Genomic DNA, 20,837 nt, shown 5'->3' on the forward strand with positions numbered 1-20,837 from the left:
TCGATCAAACAGGTATAGAGAGGACACACAAGAAAAATGTATCCATGCAAAGGTCCTTTGACACTTTCCTATCATTCCAAGAATGAAGAGCATGTTCAGGTGCAAGTCTATAGCCACTTTGATGACATGGCGCTCAAATACTAGATCGACAGATGATGTGATGTGGGTACTTGCTGACTCTCGTGCATGGAAGCACATACAGGAAAGCTGACCTACATTTAAGAATGAGATCCGCTTTGGTCTGGCAATGGACGGAGTAAACCCATTCGGATTACAAAGTTTGTCATGGAGCACGTGGCCTATTTGTCTGGTTAATTATAATCTTCCACCATGGCTAGCTATCAAGAAGGACCATTTGTGTCGCTGATCGTCCCAAGAAAGTACAAAGCAAAGAACATGGACGTCTATCTAGCACCACTTATAGAGGTGGTTGATATGTCCCAACCAATCGGATAATGGAATGTACATCTGCAAGGCATTCTCATGTGGACCATGCACAATTGGCCAGGCTTCGGTGAGTGTTCAAGTAAGTGCCTTTGAAACCCTCACACACGGCATGTTATTCCTGGCTATGCTAACGATTTTATATTTTAAATTTGTGCTTTTTTAGGCTTGAGTTACTCGGGCAATCATGCATGTCAGAAATGTGGTCCTCGACTTGGCTTCCGCCACTCTGAGCATTTGAGCAAGACAATTTACGAGGAGCATGGTAGTTTTTTTCCTGAAGGACATGAGCTACGTGGACCAAACATACGCAAACATGACATGCGTTCACTAAAAGCAAGCGATTGGAAAAACATGTGAATGGAGAGGGAAGATTTCATGCCACCTGGAATGAAAAGACTTTCTATTTTCCATGAACTCCCGTATTGGAGTGACCTGTTGATTAATCATCTGCTCGACCCAATGCACATCTTCAAGAATGTGGGGGAGATCATATGAAAAACCATCACTGGAAAAAGGGAGAGCAAGGCCCAAAGACATGACCTGCAGGCTGTGGGTTGAATGCCAAAGATGAGGGCTCGAATTAAACCCAATGGGCAGTTTGCTATACCAAAAGGACCATGGGTTTTGAGTCGCATAGAAGAGCAACAAGTGAAGAAGACTATATCTTCATTCAAGACTCCCACTGGGTGCATGCAATGTTTGAAAACGGCTTTTACGAGAGATGACAATCTTAGTGGTCTTAAGTCCCATGATTGGCACAAATTTTTACAATTTATCTTACCAATTTCCATAAAGGATTGTTTGACAGATGACATTAGAAGAACAATCTACAAAAATCAATGAGTTGGTACGTTGGATCAGTTCATAAGAGATAAAAGAAGACAACATTGATGCAGCACGCTTAAATACTATTGAAGCAGTGTGCATGGTGGAGAAGTACTTTCTAACAAACATTCTTACCATCCAAATGCATGTACTTGTGCATGTGGTCGATGAAGTTGCAGTTGTTGGGGTAGTCCATAGCAGGTGGATGTTATTCTTAGAGAGATTTATGAAGACTTTAAAGGGCTCGCCTCATCAAAGGGCTCGCCTCAAGGGTAGCATGGCCGAAGGATGGCTTGTACAAGAGTCTCTTGTCCTCATCAGTGAATTTTTTGTCTCAATTGATCTAGAGATGCCCCAAATGTGGACTATTGAGGTCAAAGTAAATGTGACAGGGGACGGGAGCCCCAGAGACAAGGCATCGTTAGGAAGATGGACATGACAAAGCGAGAAAAGGTTATGAGATTTTTACTTATCAACTTAGACATCATGCAAAAGTGGCTAGAGAGATACGAAGGGAAAAGCAACAACGCTTGACAGATTGCCTGCAATTCCAGCGCAACCGTGCCACTAGAAACCTTCCTTTTCCAAATCATCTTCAAAAATTGCCGAACTTTCCAAATGGACGGTGGTTAGAGACGAAAATTTCAGAGGCAAAGGGGAATGGAGTGTTGATTAATGAAGAGGAAGAGGAGATGTCAAGGGGTTGCAATTGGCATGTATATTTTCACAACTTCTTTTTCGAGCTCCACATGATAACATTACTTTAATAACTTTAAGTCTGTTTCAATTTTGTGGCTGCAGTATCACAAATATGGAACTTTGTGGACGCATGGGAAACACTTCAGAGTGCAACGAATCGACGAACAAAGGGTCACTTTTTGCTGGGAGAAGAGGGGGAGATCGACTACTTAAGCTATTCAACACATGCTCCAAAACATCACCATCAACCTGTCCACCCCCTTTTCCAATTTCTAAGCACACACACACACCTACACTATCACACACACACACACACACACACACACACACACACACACACACAGAACATAGAATTGACATAGACATGCTTGTAAGAGAGTGTAAGAGATGGAGACTAGATTAGAGAGTACACAACAAATAGCACTTAGCATAAGAGAGTAGGAAAGAGAATCTGCAAGAGAAAGGCCTAAATCTAGCCCCAAACTCCACGGCACCTCTCTTGTGGAGTTGGTATTTAATATATTATTTTTGAGATTAAGGTGCCAAAAATTGAGGCCCCTCTTTTTACAACCACTTCACTTTTGTAAATGAGTGAAGCTCATTAGTTGTTGCATCACCCATAAGGGGAGTTCCCACTACAATTATTTACAGAGCCGTAGTGGGTTATTGAAATGAGATTCTAAAATACCGTGCAAATATAAAGTGGCCAAGAGTAATCGACGCCTCTTCATCAACTCCCCACATTCCACTCTACAAAATCATCATCATCAACTCAATTAGAAAATAAATAGACAACACATAATTAACCATTACGCCCGCTATCCCAATTGCAACTAACCACTACAACAGGAGGGTGCCCAGTCCCGTAACATCCCTCCGACCAGGGTAGCAACTGTCCTCAGTTGCTCTATAGAGAAATCAACTGGACCGTGAGTGATGGAAACTGTGGAGAAGGTCGGGGAAGTTGCAGAAAAACTTTTCAGGCATCCATTTGGCATCCTCTCTAGGGTGGCTCTTGAAAGTCAAAAGGTAACGGTTATAAACCATGCCAGTGCGTGTAGTGGTGGTCTCGTGATCAACTATTTTGTCAGGGATGAGTTTCTCTTCTTGGTCTACAAGTGAAGGTGGGTCTTCATAAATGTGGTGTGTAAGTAGGGGTCCTCTAAATGGTCGTAAAAGGCTAATGTGAAATGCATTGTGAATGTGTGTGTGTGAAGGTAATTAACTAGTAAAATACATTACAGGGTTAGGCTTCTTATTTAAATAAAGACCATGACTCAAAAATATAGTGAGTATCCAAGCATGAGCTAAAGACATGGAGAATGCACAAGATTTTAAGAGTCCTCATGTCCAGCATATCCTGCATTACAACCATAGAATGTGGCACATAAGGTGGCCACAAGTGTGATTATCTGAAAAGAAAACTTTACCAAGAATTTAGTACCTGCTAGGGCTAGCAAGCCCAAAGCTACAAGATATGCAATACCATAGCAACTTGTTAAACTTCACTTTTCTATCAAATAAGTAAATGCTATTATGAAGAAATTGGTGTATTTTGTTATGCAGACATGTTTTTGTATAGAAATATAGTTAGCATACTAGTAGTAAATAAAGTAATGATGTCATTTTAGCAACTTAATGACTTGGCATTCAGCTTTTTTAAAAGAATGTAAACCACTGTAAATCTGGAGTTTGAAGCTCACAATTCTCGAGAAAATTTTGTACTTACAAGTGATTGTATTTGTGATCTGTCAACATTAGAAATAAAAGTGGCCTTTGTGCCATGATTAGTAGCATGAAGATTGAAAAACATATAACATGGAACTATCAATGATAAACCATATTTGTCAAGTAATGATCCATAAACGATAACAACTGATTATTATCATGAATGAATGTCAACAATTTTGCTCTAAACAGATTGAAGGGAGAGGAATTTTCAAAAGTGAACAATCATATGCAGAAACACACACTCGATATGTCATATGACCAAAACAAACCCATGTGGCAGCTTATCGAGTGGAGAGGTTCCAAGGCAATTTATTTGATATGTAGACCCATGGTGAGATTACCCTTGGCGTGGCATGAGGAAACTTAGAGGCCATGTTCCTCAACATCAGTTGTTGTCAGAGTACCTGTCAAAAAATACCTCAACCCAAGACTGCTTGGCCTCGATTAGTAGCTATAGAAAGTTTCAGTGTTGAACCATAATTAGTAAGGAAAAATATTAAATATTAGTTTAGGTATGATGGATGAGTGCTCCATATGCAGGAACCCAATTTAACAATCATCTATGAATATAGACACTTTATATACCATGTAGTTAATGTGTGTCCCATTGGTGTGGGAGATTGACTGCTTAAGCTATTCAACACATGCTCCAAAACATCACTATCAACCTGTCCACCTCTTTTTCCAATTTCCAAGCACACACACACCTACACTATCACACACACACACACACACACACACACACACACACACACACACACACACAGAACATAGAATTGACATAGACATGCTTGTAAGAGAGTGTAAGAGATGGAGACTAGATTAGAGAGTACACAACAAATAGCACTTAGCATAAGAGAGTAGGAAAGAGAATCTGTAAGAGAAAGGCCTAAATCTATCCCCAAACTCCATGGCACCTCTCTTGTGGAGTTGGTATTTAATATATTATTTTTGAGTTTAAGGTGCCAAAAATTGAGGCCCCTCTTTTTACGACCACTTCACTTTTGTAAATGAGTGAAGCTCATTAGTTCTTGCATGACCCATAAGGGGAGTTCTCACTACAACTATTTACAGATCCATAGTGGCTTATTGAAATGAGATTCTAAAATACTGCGCAAATATAAAGTGGCCAAGAGAAATTGCCGACGCCTCTTCATCAACTCCCCACATTCCACTCTACAAAATCATCATCATCAACTCAATTAGAAAATAAATAGACACCACATAATTAACCATTATGCCAGCTATCCCAATTGCAGCTAACCATTGCAATAGGAGGGTGCTCAGTCTCGTAACACTTTTGACAGTGGTGTTAGGGTAAGCTTCATCCAAGAAAGTAGGACTAGTGCCAGGGATGAGAACACAGAGACTAGCCAACTTGAATACTTTGGCTACATCCAAGACATCTTGAAGATTACCTTTAGAAAGTTTGATATTTTTATCTTTGATGTGAAGTGGTTCAAATTAGTTATTACCAACGGTCCTAAGGCAACTGGGCGCAACGACAAGAGTGGATTGATTCAAGTGAACTCTAGTGGGTGAGGATAGATGCGCGGGATACATTCATACTTCCAGAGCATTGTGAATAAGTTGTGTTCACACTAGATCCACTATGGAGAGAAAATGATGGGATGATCTGTTTAAACCGCACTGGCTCTATGTTGTTCACGTTGCTCCACGGAGCAAGCAAGTGTGTGAAGGATTGGACGCTGAGGTTGAAGAGGTGATTTATGAACAAAGGGTAGGGCCGACGGATGATATAAGTTTGGATTTTGAGCTAGAGGTCAGTGGTGAGCATATGCCTGAACCTAGAGATGAAGTGTCAAATACTGAAGCTGATGCGGAGAGCAACGAAGAAGTAGGGTTTGATGACGAAGATGCAGAAGTACAGATTGAGATAGACATCTTTGGTGCATCAGATCTCATAGAATATGAGAGATAAACTAATGATTTTTGCTAGGAACTCTTTTGTAAAACTCTCTTTATTAGTCTACAATACACTTTATTCATTCATTTATATTGGCAATTTGTTTATTCGTTATTCATATTGATTAAGCATTTCTTCTATAAACTAGCGTATTTTGTGGGTGTTATTTGTGTATTTATAGCCATGGCCGATGACGATGAGCCATACTCACCTAGTTTTAGTTTTCTTGTCACTCCGGTCGGCATGTCGCCCGAGCAGATGGGTCTCTTTTTGACATAGTTCACATCAGAGCAGATTGTGATGGTACGAAACCTTTGGGAAGCAGGTTCCTCTAGACCTACTACGACCAACCCTATGTCTTGAACTAGTGTGGTCCCTACATTGATCGACTCCACACCTTACTCAAGTGTCTCCCCTATGCCTAGGACTAGTGTGCTCCCTACACCGACGGGTGGTTCATCCTCGAGACGAGATAGGCGTCGTTCTGGAGGTGATGGTTGCTGTGGTAGCGGTTCTACCGATGTGTCCACACCACCGAGAGAGCGTCCGCCACTCTCTTCAGTAGATAGTTCACCAATTGGCACATCATGTACACCTTGGGGATCACTATAAAACTTGCAAAGCACCACGTCCCTTTACCGTGTTTTGTAGAGAGAGAGAGCATAATGGGGTGGCCAAAGGAGAGAGAGAGAGAGGGGTGCGAGAAGGATTTATTTTGTAAATTAAATATTACCGTGTATATTATTGCGACTATTATCACGTATATTACCGTGACTATTACCACATATATTACCTCAAAAAATTTCAAAAAGAAAGAGAGCACGATATGCTGTGTTTTCTGCAGCATACCTTGCTCTTCTACTCCTACCGCCATCGCACCTATAGCCGTATTCTCTCCTTCTCTCCCTCCCAAAGCTCACATCCCTCTCTCTCCTTTTCTCCCTCTCAAAGCTCACCTCTCTCTCTCTCTCTCTCTCTCTCTCTCTCTCTCTCTCTCTCTCTCTCTCACTTTCACGTACTTTCTCTCCTTCATACGCATGCACACACACACATGCACGCACGCACACACACACACACACACACACACACACACACACACACACACACACACACACACACACACACACACACACACACACACACACGTGCACAATCAATCTTTGGTGGAGCGCTTCATCACTTGACAATCATTGGAGAGGAGAGGACGGACCGCAAGAGGGCTCTACACAAGAGGACCACAAGAAGACTCGAATGCTAGAGGAACAGAAGAGGTAAGCTTCTACAAAATCCCCCCTCCCCATTGTTTTAAACACATACACACATTCAAAAAGTTAGATTCAAAGATTTTGTACCTCTTTCATGTTTGGTGTAGGTGCTTCTTGCTTGCTCGATTGACCTCACTTTGCTTGTTTGATTGATTGTTGTAGGTGTGTGATTAGTTCGTAGATACTTGCTTGCTTGCTTGGTGTGTAATTAGAGAGAGAGAAAAAGGAGAGAGGAAAAGAGAGGGAGAAAGAGAATTAGCATAAATTTAATGGTTAATGCTAATTAATGTTAAAGTAGAGATTAACATAGATTTCATGATTAATGTTAAATAGATGTTTAACTAGAGAGAGAAAAAGTCAAATTAAACATCATACCTACACATCAAACTTTTTATATGTTTAATGTTAACTTAGAGTGAATTGATGTGTGGAAGATGTGTATGTTAAATTGAAGAAATAAAAATAAAGAGACAAAAAGAAAAAAATCTAACATTAGAAAAAAAAAGTGAGAGTATGATAAATTGTACATTAGTAAAAGAGTTTAAAGAGAAATTAGAGAGAGAAATATTCAATTTAATGTATGTGAAATTAGAAAATGGAAGAGAACGGAGCGATTAGAGGGAGGAGAAAAGAGATGAGAGAAGAAAAATTAGAGAGACGAGAAGTGTTAAAATAGTGTAGATTGGATGAGAGAGAGAAGAAGAAAGATTAGAGAGAGGAAAAGAGATGAGAGAAGAGCAATTAGAGAGAGGAGAAGTGTTAAAATAGTGTAGATTGGATGAGAGAGAAGAAAAAAGATTAGAGAGAGGGGATAGAGGGTGTAGAGAGAGTGTGTAGAGAGGGAAAGAGAGTAGATAAAGGGTATAGAGATAAAGATTATGTGGGGAGAGGGACAAAATTAAGAGATAGAGAGAGTAGAGAGAAGGTAGAGATAGATATTAGGTAGAGAGTAGATAGATAAGGTTAGGGTTTATAAAAAGATTAGAGTGTAGAGAGATGTACATAGATTAAGTAGAGTGGGGGTAAAGGTTATGTAGAGTGGGGGTAAAGGTTATGTAGATTAGGTACAAAGGGAGAATATGTAGAGTGGGGGTAAAGGTTATGTAGATTATGTATAGAGGGAGAATATGTAGAGAGTAGCAATAGAGAGAGTTGAGATTAGGGGATAGACAGAGTAGAGAGAAGATATAGAGATTAGATAGATAAGATTAGTATTTAGCAAAAGATTAGGGTGTAGAGAGAGGTGTGGATAGAGAGGATCTAAAGATTAAGTAGATAGGTAGAGAATACGTAGAGATAGAGATTAGAGAGAGAGAGGTGGATAGAGTTTAGGATGTAGAGGGAGAGTAGAGAGAGGTTAGGATGTAGATAGTGAGCCAGAGGATACATATAGTGTAGAGATAGATAAAGGGACTAGAGAGTGTAGAGATTTACCTCTATTTTAGCGCTCTCTCTATGTTTAGAAGGTAGAGAGTCTGAGGTTAGATATAGTGATTAGGAATAGAGTAAATAGATAAGATTAGGATTTAGGAAGAGATCAGAGAGGTGTGGATAGAGATGGTGTAGAGTTTAGGTAGTCTAGGTAGAGAGGGAGGATACGTAGAGAGTGTAGATAGAGATTAAGTAGAGGGGGAGAATACGTAGAGAGTAGAAATAGAGAGAGTTGAGATTAGGGATAGAGAGAGTAGAGAGAGGGTAGACATAGAGATTTGACATATAAGATTAGGATTTAAAAAAAGATTAGGGTGTAGAGAGAGGTGTGGATAGAGTAGATAGAGAGGATTTAGAGATTAATCAGATTAGGTAGAGAGTATGTAGAGATAGAGATTAGGTAGAGAGAGAGAGAGGTGTGGATAGAGGTTAGGATGTAGAGGGAGAGTAGAGATGGTTAGGATGTAGATAGAGAGACAGAGGATACATAGAATGTAGAGATAGACAGAGGGACTAGAGAGAGTGTAGAGATTTATTTCTATTTATCTCTCTCTCTATGTTTAGAAGGTAGAGAGTCTGAGTGTAGATATAGAGATTAGGTATAGAGTAAATAGATAAGATTAGGATTTAGGAAGAAATCAGAGAGGTGTGGATAGAGTAGATAGAGATGGTGTAAAGTTTAGGTAGAGAGGGAGGATAGAGAATGTAGATAGACATTAAGTAGAAGGTAGATAGATAAGGTTAGGATTTAGGAAGAGATTAGGGTTTAGAGAGAGATGTGGATAGAGTAGATAGAGGGAGTACAAAGGGTGTAGATAGAGAAACAGAGGATGCATAGAGTGTAGAGATAGATAGAGGGATTAGAGAGAGTGTAGAGAATTACCTCTATTTAGTGCTCTCTCTATGTTTAGAGGGTATAGAGAGGGTAGATATAGAGATTATGTAGAGAGTAGATGGGTGAAAGCATGAAAAGGTGGTAAGGTTTTGTGAAGTTTGGGCCCTCACTCATTTTTGAATTGCAGCTCTGTTAATCTCCAAATCGTGGAGGAAGTGGAGCAAAAGTTGGCTGCAAGAGAAAAGTCAGAGCATGTGGAAGATAGAGGGAACAGCTTCAGTAGCAGTGCTTCAAGGGAAATTGATCGAGCTTCAAACACTGAAGGACGGCATGGAGGGAGGAGCATGTGGTGCATCCGATTCTGAGCTGATGGTAATTGATGCAAAGATCATTGCTTTCTCAAGTGCATTGATAGCTCTAGGGACTGATGCAAGCAACTCAAAGATTAGAGACGACGTTGACCGTATAGAGGTATGCAATGTAAAACTAAACCTTGCATTTAGGTTTTTAAGTGCAATGTAAGTACCATGTGAACTTTCTAAGTGGTTCATAGAGTTTTGGGATATTACCTGACAAGTACAACTCTCAAGATTCAACACCTGACTCTGATTATGTTTTGCATGGTACTTTCCACAAGTCCCAATGGAGGTTTTTTGGTACTTAACAGAAGCACAAGTAGATAAAACTACACAAACTTCACCATTAACAAGGATTGAATATGTCATGGTAATTTATATAAGTACTAATGAATCCGTATGGGTGCTTGATGCTATTACCCAGATGGATAAGATTAAGATTTAGGAAGAGACTAGGGTGTAGAGAGAGGTGTGGATAGAGTAGATAGAGAGGGTGTAGAGTTTAGGTAAATTAGGTAGAGAAGGAGGATACATAGACAGTGTAGATAGAGATTAATTCGAGGGTACACATATAAGATTAGGATTTAGGAAGCAATTAGGGTTTAGAGGGAGGTGTAGATGGAGTAGTTAAAGAGGATGTAGAGATTAGGACGTAGAGAGTTAAAACAACCTTGTCGTCCCAACCAACACCGCCTTCCACACACATCTAATCATTCGCACAATTTTGACTTTGTTTGAAGCTACCCACAACCCCAACTTTATCAGACTAGCCCAACCTCGACTTTGCCCGAGCTGCCCTCAACTCTCAGACTCGTCTTAACCACCAAATTTGACTCTATTCGAGTTGCCCATGACTCTTTAGCAGTGATGCTTTGAGTCTCTTCATAGGAAGCATGTGCCCATCATGGCCACTTGAGCCTCATCTCAAGGCAAGTCTACATTCTCCGGGGTCGTGGAAACACCACTCCAAAGACAAACAACCTAACACATAGGTCTTCAAAATGAAGTCAAGAAGCTTCGCAAGGAGAATGAGGAGCTGAAGCATAGACTCGTCGCCATCAAGGCTTGACTCACCTTAGTGGAGAACCACAAAAAGGAAGAGATGGAAATCAAGCTCAATAACACAAAGGTGGAAGTAGAGACCACCTTCACAAAGGAGGTCAAAACCCAAGTGGAGGATATCACCTCAATGTTCGCATTCGTAGGCTTCCAAGTGACTGGAAAGAGAAGGGGGACCTTAAGCTCAATAACAAAAAGGTGGAAGTAGATACCACCCTCACAAAGGAGGTCAAAACCCAAGTGCAAGGTATCATCTTTGGTAAGGTTGAAGATCGTGTAGTGTCCACGCTAGGTGAATGACAATGCCAAGAGGATATTGCCTTCAATGTTCCACAATTCCTTTGCTCACATCCAAACAACAGCCCACATGGTACAATGGGGTCAGCCATAATCACCTCTCTTACACACGAACATCGTACCAACCATGCGATCCTAATTTTCAAGACCAAGGCATATCAAATCAAACTCCTTGAGCAATTGTGGCTTCTCAAGGACACCAAATTTTGGTTTGCAGAAGATCTAACATCCACCTATCTCAAACAGAAGAAGGAAGAACTCCAAAGATGTGAGAAGCACACTCAATAGGGAAATGGTCAGTTTATCAAGAAGGTAAAGTCATTATCCAAGAGTTTTGAACTCCCACAACGGCTCCCTCCTCACCTACCCCTTCTTAGGTTTTGTTCATTTAATCTTATCTTCCCTTTATCACACCTCGCTAGACCCTTACTCCTTAATTGAGATGTATCCAACACCCGGGGTATAAATATTTTCTCCATTAACCGATTGAATGTGGCTGGAGCATTTGTCAAACAAAAATGCATGACAAGATATTCATAAAGACTAAATGTTGTACGAAATCTTCATTCACTATCCTTATTTGATGAGCGGCCACTTTTAAGGTCAATCCTACTGAAGTAGGTCAAATCTTGTAGCTTATCAAACATATCTTCCACCCCGGTACGGGAAATTTGTTTTTGATAGTGATATGGTTTAGTGCTCGATAGTCCACAAAAATGCAATATATACCATCTTTCTTTTGCACTAAAAGGACTGGAGAACAAAAAGGAGAGGAGCTAGGCCTCACCATCCCTTTGTCTACCTATTCTGAAACAGTGTACTTGCCTCATGTGTTGGGGTGTAGGCCAGGTGGCCGTGGGAAACCGCCCCTGTTTATACTTTCACCTAAATGAATATAGGGAGAGAAAGGGAGAGAGTTGATCACTCTCTCACTTTTCTCTCCACTAACCCAAACTCCCTGCTGTGTACTGTGCTTCATCCCCTTCCCCATTCTCTTGTTCCCCTCTCTTGCACACACTCCGTACACGCACTACACACGCTCAACAATTAGTATCAGAGCTCAAGGAACCAGTCTCGAGCCCGGGCTACCCGACGCATGAAGCAACCCTGAGAAAAGGAGAAAGCAAGGCCAAAGAAAGCAGCAGGTCCGTGAGTTGAAGTGCAGGCAGTCGGCATCTCAGAAATTGAGCATCAAGGCCTTGAATCGAGCTTAACCCGTGAGCAGCAAGGGAACACAGCCAAAGAATTGAAATCAGAAGCAAGCATTGCAGTCGACAAAGACTTGGACCATCCGAGAAGCACTGAGTTTCTTAGCAGGTGAATCGGCAGCAGCAAATAAGCCAAGAGCTTGAAATCGGGGAAATCGAGAATCGGCTCTGCAGATAGTAAGCAAGGCAGATTCGAGCAGTCCATTGAACCAAGGCTTGGAAGGCTTGGGCAAGGGAGCAAGGTGCTTGAAGACTCGAGAGCACAGAGGAAAGTCATTCTCGGGCAAGCATGGAAAGAGTGCAGCAGAGCCTTTTGAAGGCTTGGAGCGAGGGGGGAGATTTTAATCGAGCTCGACACTTAGCCAATTGAGGCAGCGCTAGAATCGGGCAGCGAGTGAGGAGGCAACATTGAATGCACCCGACAGAGCTATCCTATGGTGGTGTGGACAATATACATACACACACACACACATACAAACACACAATCTAGCAAGCCTTGCAGCACGTCCACAAACACACCCCTCGTTGTTGTCAGAGCTCGTCTGAGTCTGCACCTCGTCATTCTTTTCTAGTAAAAGAATTTATTTATTTTTACAAAAAAAAGGGCGAGCTTGACACCGAGCTTGCGAGCGAGCCCAAGCAACACACAGAGCGAGCGAGTGAGTGAGAGACAAAGACCAGGGTCTCATCATCAACATCAGCGATTCTCCGATTTTGACATCGACTTCTTCGACATCGTCACCCAACTTCGACGTCCGCACACCGAGTCCGACAAGATTGAGAGCGATCTTGACATATTGGCTTCAAGCATTAGCGTTTTACGTCTACTCGGCTAGCCACTTCCGCCCAGCGGCGGAAGGCGACATCGACATTGACACCGCTCATGCGCACCGGCTCGACACTGCTCATTGCGGCGGATCTCCAACATCCAACCCAGACACCAGAGTTTCCCCAGACGAGCGCGTTCCCGCGATTGACGACCGTGCTTGCGACATGCACGGGTGAGGTACCTCTGTCATAGAGGAGTGACACCCGGCATCGGCACCGAGCGCACCGATCGCCATGTACGACACAGTTTACAGATACGACACCTTTGGCGGCTATTCGACTAGCATATTTTTGCCCGGCGGTAGAAATCGGCACATAGCGACACCGACAGGCAGGTTATAGGCTACAGGGGGGTTTTTGAGCCCATTCACTCATAGATTCTCCAGGTTACCAGACACAGCGCTTTCACAGGCGATTTGGCAGTCATTTCGCTAGTAGATTCTCTGCGGACACATGCGTTGACAGATGCATTTTGTTGTGAGCACACCTAGTGCTACTGAGCTCTTTTGAGAGCAGATATCCCCGCAGGGATCACTTTCACTGCATGCAACAGTTCTTGGTGCCTGTTTGAGCGCGGTTTTACTCATGCACGTTGAGTTGCGGACACTGCCCACTGTACTACGTGTGGAGCCATTTTTGGCTATTTTGGTAGTTTTTCCCGGCCGTTTCTGAGACTCGGACCGGAAGAGCCCTTTCTGAGACTGTGGCTTGTCCATTTGTGTCTGCATTAGCCTTTGGAGGGTCGATAGCGTGAGGTTTTCTTTGAGCTGGGGTGTGCTCGAATGTTGAGACACTTTCGGTGATACAGGTAGCTGGAGTTCCCCTTTACGGTACCCATATCTTTTGCACAGCCATTAGCAATTCAGTGGCAAGTTAGAGTTCAATGTTGTCACATATGCGTTGCTCACTGAAGAGATTCGTCGTAAATCTCTCGATAATGCTAGTCATGGAGATGCATATATGGCTGGCAGTTCAACAAAGGCAAGAGGCCGTGACAGGAACAAATACAAAAGCAAAAGTAAAGAGCGAAATCCTCGTAGTCCTAGCAGACACAGGAACCAAAGTAGAGACCGCAATGCCAAAAATGTCGAGTGTTACTATTGCCACAAGAAGGGTCATTACAAAAAGGATTGACGCAGTTTACTAAGAGATCAGAAAAACATGCAAAAGGATAATTCTGGCAAAGGCAAAAGTACAGTAAAGATTGAGGAGCTCAATATTGTTGAGTCTCCCATACCTACCAGTGCAGTAGAGGATGCTCCTCCTCCAGTGATGGTCATTATGCCCATAGAGATTCATGTCGAGGTGACAGCAGATGCCTCATATGTTCTCATTTTCACTTCAGATCTCACTCCAGATGGTTTGCTTGCACAGGATGAGGGTTATGCACAGAATTGGATCCTTGATTCTGGTGCAAGTTTTCATGTCACACCGCATAGAGAGTGGTTTTCCTCTTATGCATCCATGCATGGAATAGTCAAGCTTGGTGATTCCTATGAGCTTGACATTATTGGCATTGGTGATGTGAAACTTCAGATGCATAATGGCACTACTTTTGTGCTGCAGAATGTCAGACATGTGCCCAAGCTTACGAAAAGCTTGCTTTCTATAGGGCAATTGGATGATCTTGGCTACACTACAGTTTTTGGTAATAGTTCTTCGATGATCCGCAAGAACAACCTTATCATGATGAAAGGTAATAAAAATGGATCCTTGTACTCTTTGTTTGTTTTGAGTGTTGACAAACACTCTATCTATGTTGCCGAGCTGCCGTCTCCTGAGTTGTGGCATAGACGGCTAGGACATATTAGCCAAAAGGGAATGAAAACACTTCAGCGTTTTGGCTACTTACCTGTGTTAGATTACACGGACTTTCCATTGTGTGAGCATTGTCTATATGACAAACAGACTAGATTGACATCTTCGCCATTGAAAAAGAAACTAGGCGAACCTCTAGACTTGGTGCACAGTGATTTGTGTGGTCCAATGCCACATAAAACTCTAGGGGGGGCGAACTACTTTCTCACGTTCATAGATGATTCTACCAGAAAGGTGTGGGTGTATCTCCTTAAGCGTAAGGAAGAAGTCTTTTTGACATTCCAAAAATTCCTCACCATGGTTGAGAACCAATCATGAACAAAGCTCAAAGCTTTTTGCACGGACAATGGTGGAGAATACGTCTCCACAGGGTTCAAGGATTTTGCAATAGAAGAGGCATTCGGTGGTAGTTTACTGCTCCATACACACCTGCACAAAATGGAATAGCTAAAAGAATGAATCGTACGATTCAAGAGCGAGTTGTCTCTATGATGTCTATGGCGAAGCTTACTCCAGAGTTTTGGGGGGAAGCGATTCTGACAACAGTGCACATCATCAACAGGTCACCTAGTTCTCCTTTGAATTTCAAAATTCCAGAGGAATTATGGACTGGCAAAAGGCCAAGCTATGAGCATTTACGTGTATTTGGATGTGAGGCATATGCACATGTGCCCAAAGAACTTCTTCGAAAGTTAGACCCCAGATCACACAAATGCATTTTTATTGGCTATGGTGCAAACGGAGAGATGGGATATCGTCTCTGGCACCCAGAATAAAAAAAAGTCATTCGTAGCTCACATGTGATTTTCAATGAATCAAAAATGCACAAGAAGCCCATCAAAGATATTGAGTACAGACGTGTTCGTTTTGAGGATGTCGCATCAGAACCAACTCAGTTCAGTAGTGTTGCACCTTCTCCTCAAGTGCAAGATACTGCTATTGCTCCGGAGAGAGCAGAGTCCAGCAGTCAGGCACTCAGACGCTCTGAGAGAGTATCACGTGCACCCGAGCGGTTTGAGCCGGGTATACACCACATTTTGGTCACTGACAGTGGAGAACCAACCTGCTACAAAGAAGCTATACAAATGGATGATAGCGTTAAGTGGAAGCAGGCTATGCAATCAGAATACAATTCGATTGAAACTAATGAGACATGGGATTTGGTTGAATTACCAAAAGGCAAAATGCTTTACCTTGCAAGTGGGTATACAAGAAGAAGTATACAGCGGAAGTTCCCGAGCCTAGATACAAGGCTCGTCTAGTTGCCAAGGGTTTCAAGCAGCAAAAAGGTGTGGATTTTGATGAAATTTTCTCTCTAGTAGTCAAGATGACTACACTTCACACCGTGCTTGGCTTGGTTGCTATCCAGGACATGGAACTTGTCCAAATGGATATGAACACAGCATTTCTTCACGGGGATCTAGATGAAGATGTCTACATGAAACAACCAAAGGGATTTGTATGTGAAACCCAAAAACCAATGAGGACAGAATTGGTTTGTAGACTTAAAAAGGCACTCTATGGCCTCAAGCAAGGTTCAAGGCAATGGTATAAAAAATTCAACAAATTCATGCAGTCTAAGGGTTACATAAGAAGTCAAGAGGATCACTGATTATACACAAAAAGATTAAACGATGGTTCTTTAATCATCTTGATCTTGTATGTAGATGATATGCTTATCGTAGACAAATCAATTGATGAGATCAATCAGCTGAAAAAGATGCTAAACACTCAGTTTTCCATGGAGGATTTGGGAGATGCCAATCACTTTCTTGGTATGCACATCAAGAGAGACATGCAACGTGGAATTCTTGAATTATCTCAAGAAAAGTACATTCACAAAGTCTTGCAACGTTTTAGTATGCAGGGGGGAAGTCAATGAGTACCCCGATGCAAGCATACTCCAAACTTAGCAAGGAAGACTCTCCCAAGACAGTGGCTGAGAAAGAGGAAATGGCGAAAGTACCATATTCTTCAGCAGTTGGCAGTTTGATGTACGCTATGGTAGCCACAAGACCAGACATTGCACATGCAGTGGGAGTGGTTAGTAGGTACATGGAAAAACCTGGCAAGAAGCATTGGGAAGCAGTAAAGAAAATCCTCAGATATTTGAAAGGTACAGCTAGCAAGTGTTTACGCTTCGAAAACAGTGATGCATCTATTGTAGGTTACACGGATGCGGATTATGCGGGTTGCGTGGATCGTAGAAGATCCACATCTGGCTATGTGTTCATGTTTGGTGGAGTAGCTATCTCTTGGAGATCGTGTCTCCAAGATTTCACTTCTTTATCTACCACTGAGGCAGAATATGTTGCCGCGTCTGACGCCAGCAAGGAAGCCATATGGTTGGCTCGTCTAGTGGGAGATTTGGGCATTCACGAGGTTCCAGTACTACATTGTGATAGTCAGAGTGCCATTGCTTTGGCAAAGAATTCGGTTTCACTCAAAGTCGAAACACATAGAGGTCAGATACCATGTCATACAAGATGCATTGGCTGGCAAGCGTATCGAGCTTTCAAGGTTCACACTGATGACAACCCCGCAGATGCTCTCACAAAGAGCTTAGCCTCGGAGCGATTTACACATTGTATAGAACTTATGGGTGTAGGATGAAGCCTCGGCAATGCTTCATCAAATTTGTATAGACTAACTATACTAATGCCACTATTGGTCACCGTGACCTTCAAGTGGGAGGTTGTTGGGGTGTAGGCCAGGTGGCCGTGGGAAACCGCCCCTGTTTATACTTTCACCTAAATGAATATAGGGAGAGAAAGGGAGAGAGTTGATCACTCTCTTACTTTTCTTTCCACTAACCCAAACTCCCTGCTGTGTACTGTGCTTCATCCCCTTCCCCATTCTCTTCTTCCCCTCTCTTGCACACACTTCGTACATGCACTACACGCGCTCAACATCATGATCTCCTCTTGTTGAGCTTGGGAAACTCGATAAGGAGGCTTCTTAGGTGGTGAGATTCTTGGTAGGAGCTCAATTCGATGGTCATCATGCTCTCATTTTGGAGGTAGGTCCATAGGGATATCGTTGATAAAAACATCTTGGAATCCATTTAGAAAATTAGACAAGTCTAACTCTTCTCGATTCCTACCATCTTCATTTGATAAAACATGAGGACCTTTTTTAGATTGTTTGACAAAAATCATGTATGCAAAAACTGAGCTTTTCATTGATTTGTCAAAAGCAGAAGAATTTACAAGGGGTATGGTACGACTGGCTCATTAGGATCTATGTACATGTTCTTTTCTCTATACTTGAAATACAAACTTCTTTAAGGGAACTTTACATTAATAGCCATACGGTCAAAACCATGCTGCCCCTAGGATGACATCTTCATGCTTGAGAGGAGAGATGAAGAAATCTTCTTTGTCAACATAGCCTTGGACATGAAGCCTCAATTTCCCAATCAAGGGAGTAAGTGCGGCTTCTTGCTCCTCGAAGGCTCGATCGGCTACCACTACATCTCTCATCTCATGAGCTTGAATGCCTAGCTTGGTGGCCAACTCCATGGATATGAAATTGTGAGTAGAGCCAGGGTCAAATAGGATGAAGGCATCATGCTCCCTTACCTTTTCCCAAGCATAGGGGAGGTCTAGGAGTCTCCCCTGCCGGATTTTTTTTTGAGGAAAGAATGATAGCCATGTCCTTGCTCCCCACACTTGAAGCATTTGTGGTCCTTACAAAAAGCTTCTAGCTCTTCAAGAGAGAGTTGATTTTTACCTTTGTAAACTCCCTTCTCCTTGGACCAATTGTTGGTGTTGTTGTTGGAATTGCCATGGGAAGAGTTTTGGGCATTGTTCTTCCCGTTTGCATCATTTAGATCTTTGTTTTCCATGGCGGCTTGGCATTCCTTTTAGCCCCTTGTTGGAAATTGATGCACAAAAGCAACCATAGTGTGGTGGATTAACTCGGTGATAGAACCAGGCCGTTGGGAGTTGACATACTCGGCCATTTCTTCAGGTAGTCCCGCACAAAATTGCTACTTTTTCTTGGCAAATTCTATCTTTTGAAAGATGATAGCCTTAAGATGTAAATCCCCAAACTTTTCCACATATTTGTGGATAGACTTGTTGGAGAGAAGCTTCAAACTCCACCATTCAATATAAGCACTTTGTTCTTTGCATTCTTGCAAGGAATTGGTTCATGATGGAAACTCGTAGAGTTTTCCATGTCTTTGGGGCTTCATCGTTGCCACAAAGGCTAGCCCACCATTGACAAGAATATTTTTGAAAGTGCATAGCTACATGACATAGCTTGGAGGACTCTGTGAAGCCCTCGTCTCCAAAGTCCGCATCAAATTGGTGGATGAAGGCCAATACTTTGGTGGTAGCACCAAAGGTTCCATCATAGGTAAGAAAAGAGATACTCTTTCCTCCCTCTTTGAACTTTTTGAGCTTTTGGGACCTTCTCCAGTAGGGTTGGATTTGTGATGTCCTCTCCTCTTGTATTCTTTGGGAGAATAGCTGTGCTTTCATCGAAAGAGGAGGAAGGTGAAGAAGAAGGAGAAGAGGGTGACCTCTTTCTTGCCTTTTTATTCCTTTGTTTTCTCTCTTCCCTTTTGGAATGATAAGGAGAAGGACTATGGGTTGACCGTTTCCTGTTAGGAGGAGTTGGCGATCATCTAGACCGCCGTCTTCATGGAGCCACATCTTTAGAGGAATGTTGGAGGTGCGACTCACACACCCATGAAGTGCATGCAAACACTACCTAGATCAACATAATGTCAATCGAGGACACAGATGACACGATAGGCACACGGAGGAAATATCTTTATCTTGTCAGGCTGAGACCATCCTACACATACAACACTCTGGAACGCCAACTATACCACAATCAAGAACCTCACTGCTCTCAACTACACCACCTAGCCACATACACACATACGGAAGGTAACTCACCTAATCATGCCAGATTCGTACGAACTTAAGGAACACCATCCCCTCACTAGGATACACCTGTCCCTAAGCTTCTACACTCAAAACCCTCACTCTAAACCCATCTGCGGAAAATGCGGAGGATGACAGAGTAGAATTTTGAAAGTGCCCAAAACTGAAATTTATAGGTACCTGTGCGTAGCTTATGTCGCCACGATTCTATAGACTACTAGCACGCAGAAAAGAGACATCATTTGATACACTTACGGCCAAAAATAGCTCATAGATGCGTCGGCGTGTGCGCTTCGTCTCGCGTGGAATGCTTGGTGTTGTCGCGTAGCTCTCCTCGAGCCTACAACAATGGTGCAGTAGGATCTCCAATGTGTTGAGTGAGCCGGGCGTAGCGAGAGGATAAAGCTCACGCTCACTCTCTTTCTCTCTCACACACAGTAGACCGCAACGCTAAAGTTTTGATTATGATTAAAAGACTCCTTTACAAAATGACCTAGGTACCTTATATACTAAGGATACCTTAGGTTTAACCAAAAATGGGGTTGAAAGGGTCAAATGGCTTTGTATTTACAATCTGGAAGTGCCATTGCACCCCGGCTTCTGAAAGTAGAATAACTACTCATTACAAATGATGTTTATAGCCATAATCCACAGCATTTCATAACTCGCAAAAGATAAGACTTTGGTACGAAACTTGAGTTATGTTGTGTTGTTGACCCAGCGGTCAACACTCCCCCCTTCCGCGTTCATGTCGTCCCTGACATGACCTGATTGTCGATGGCGATGTGGTCTTTGCTGTCGTTTTGCTTCATCTGTTGCACTGCTTGTAACTTTGTCAAACCACAACAAGAACTATGATCCATTAGAGCGGACATCTATCATCATAACCATTCATCTTTTGAGATCCTCTGATTACTTTTATGTCTGCTCTTCTTCATTGGGGACTTCTTTGTTCCTGTGCAATCATGTTGTTAGTGTTGTCAGCTTTGTCATTGTAGGCCATTCTTCGACTCGCCATTGAGGAGAAGTGTGCTATGATCTGAAATTGGTGCTCCAATTCATTTGTCAATTGATTTGAGTAGCATTTCCTTATTGTTGATGTAGAAGGAATATGTACAAGAGGATGGTGATAGGTGTCTTTAGATTAGGGTCTAAAACCTGGATGACCAAAGGGAAAAAACCCGGTGGGAAAAAAAATGCCTTTGGTATACGC

The sequence above is a fragment of the Adiantum capillus-veneris genome, chromosome 29 (assembly GCF_014529385.1).
Source record: "Adiantum capillus-veneris isolate H3 chromosome 29, ASM1452938v2, whole genome shotgun sequence".
Classification (NCBI taxonomy): Eukaryota; Viridiplantae; Streptophyta; class Polypodiopsida; order Polypodiales; family Pteridaceae; genus Adiantum; species Adiantum capillus-veneris.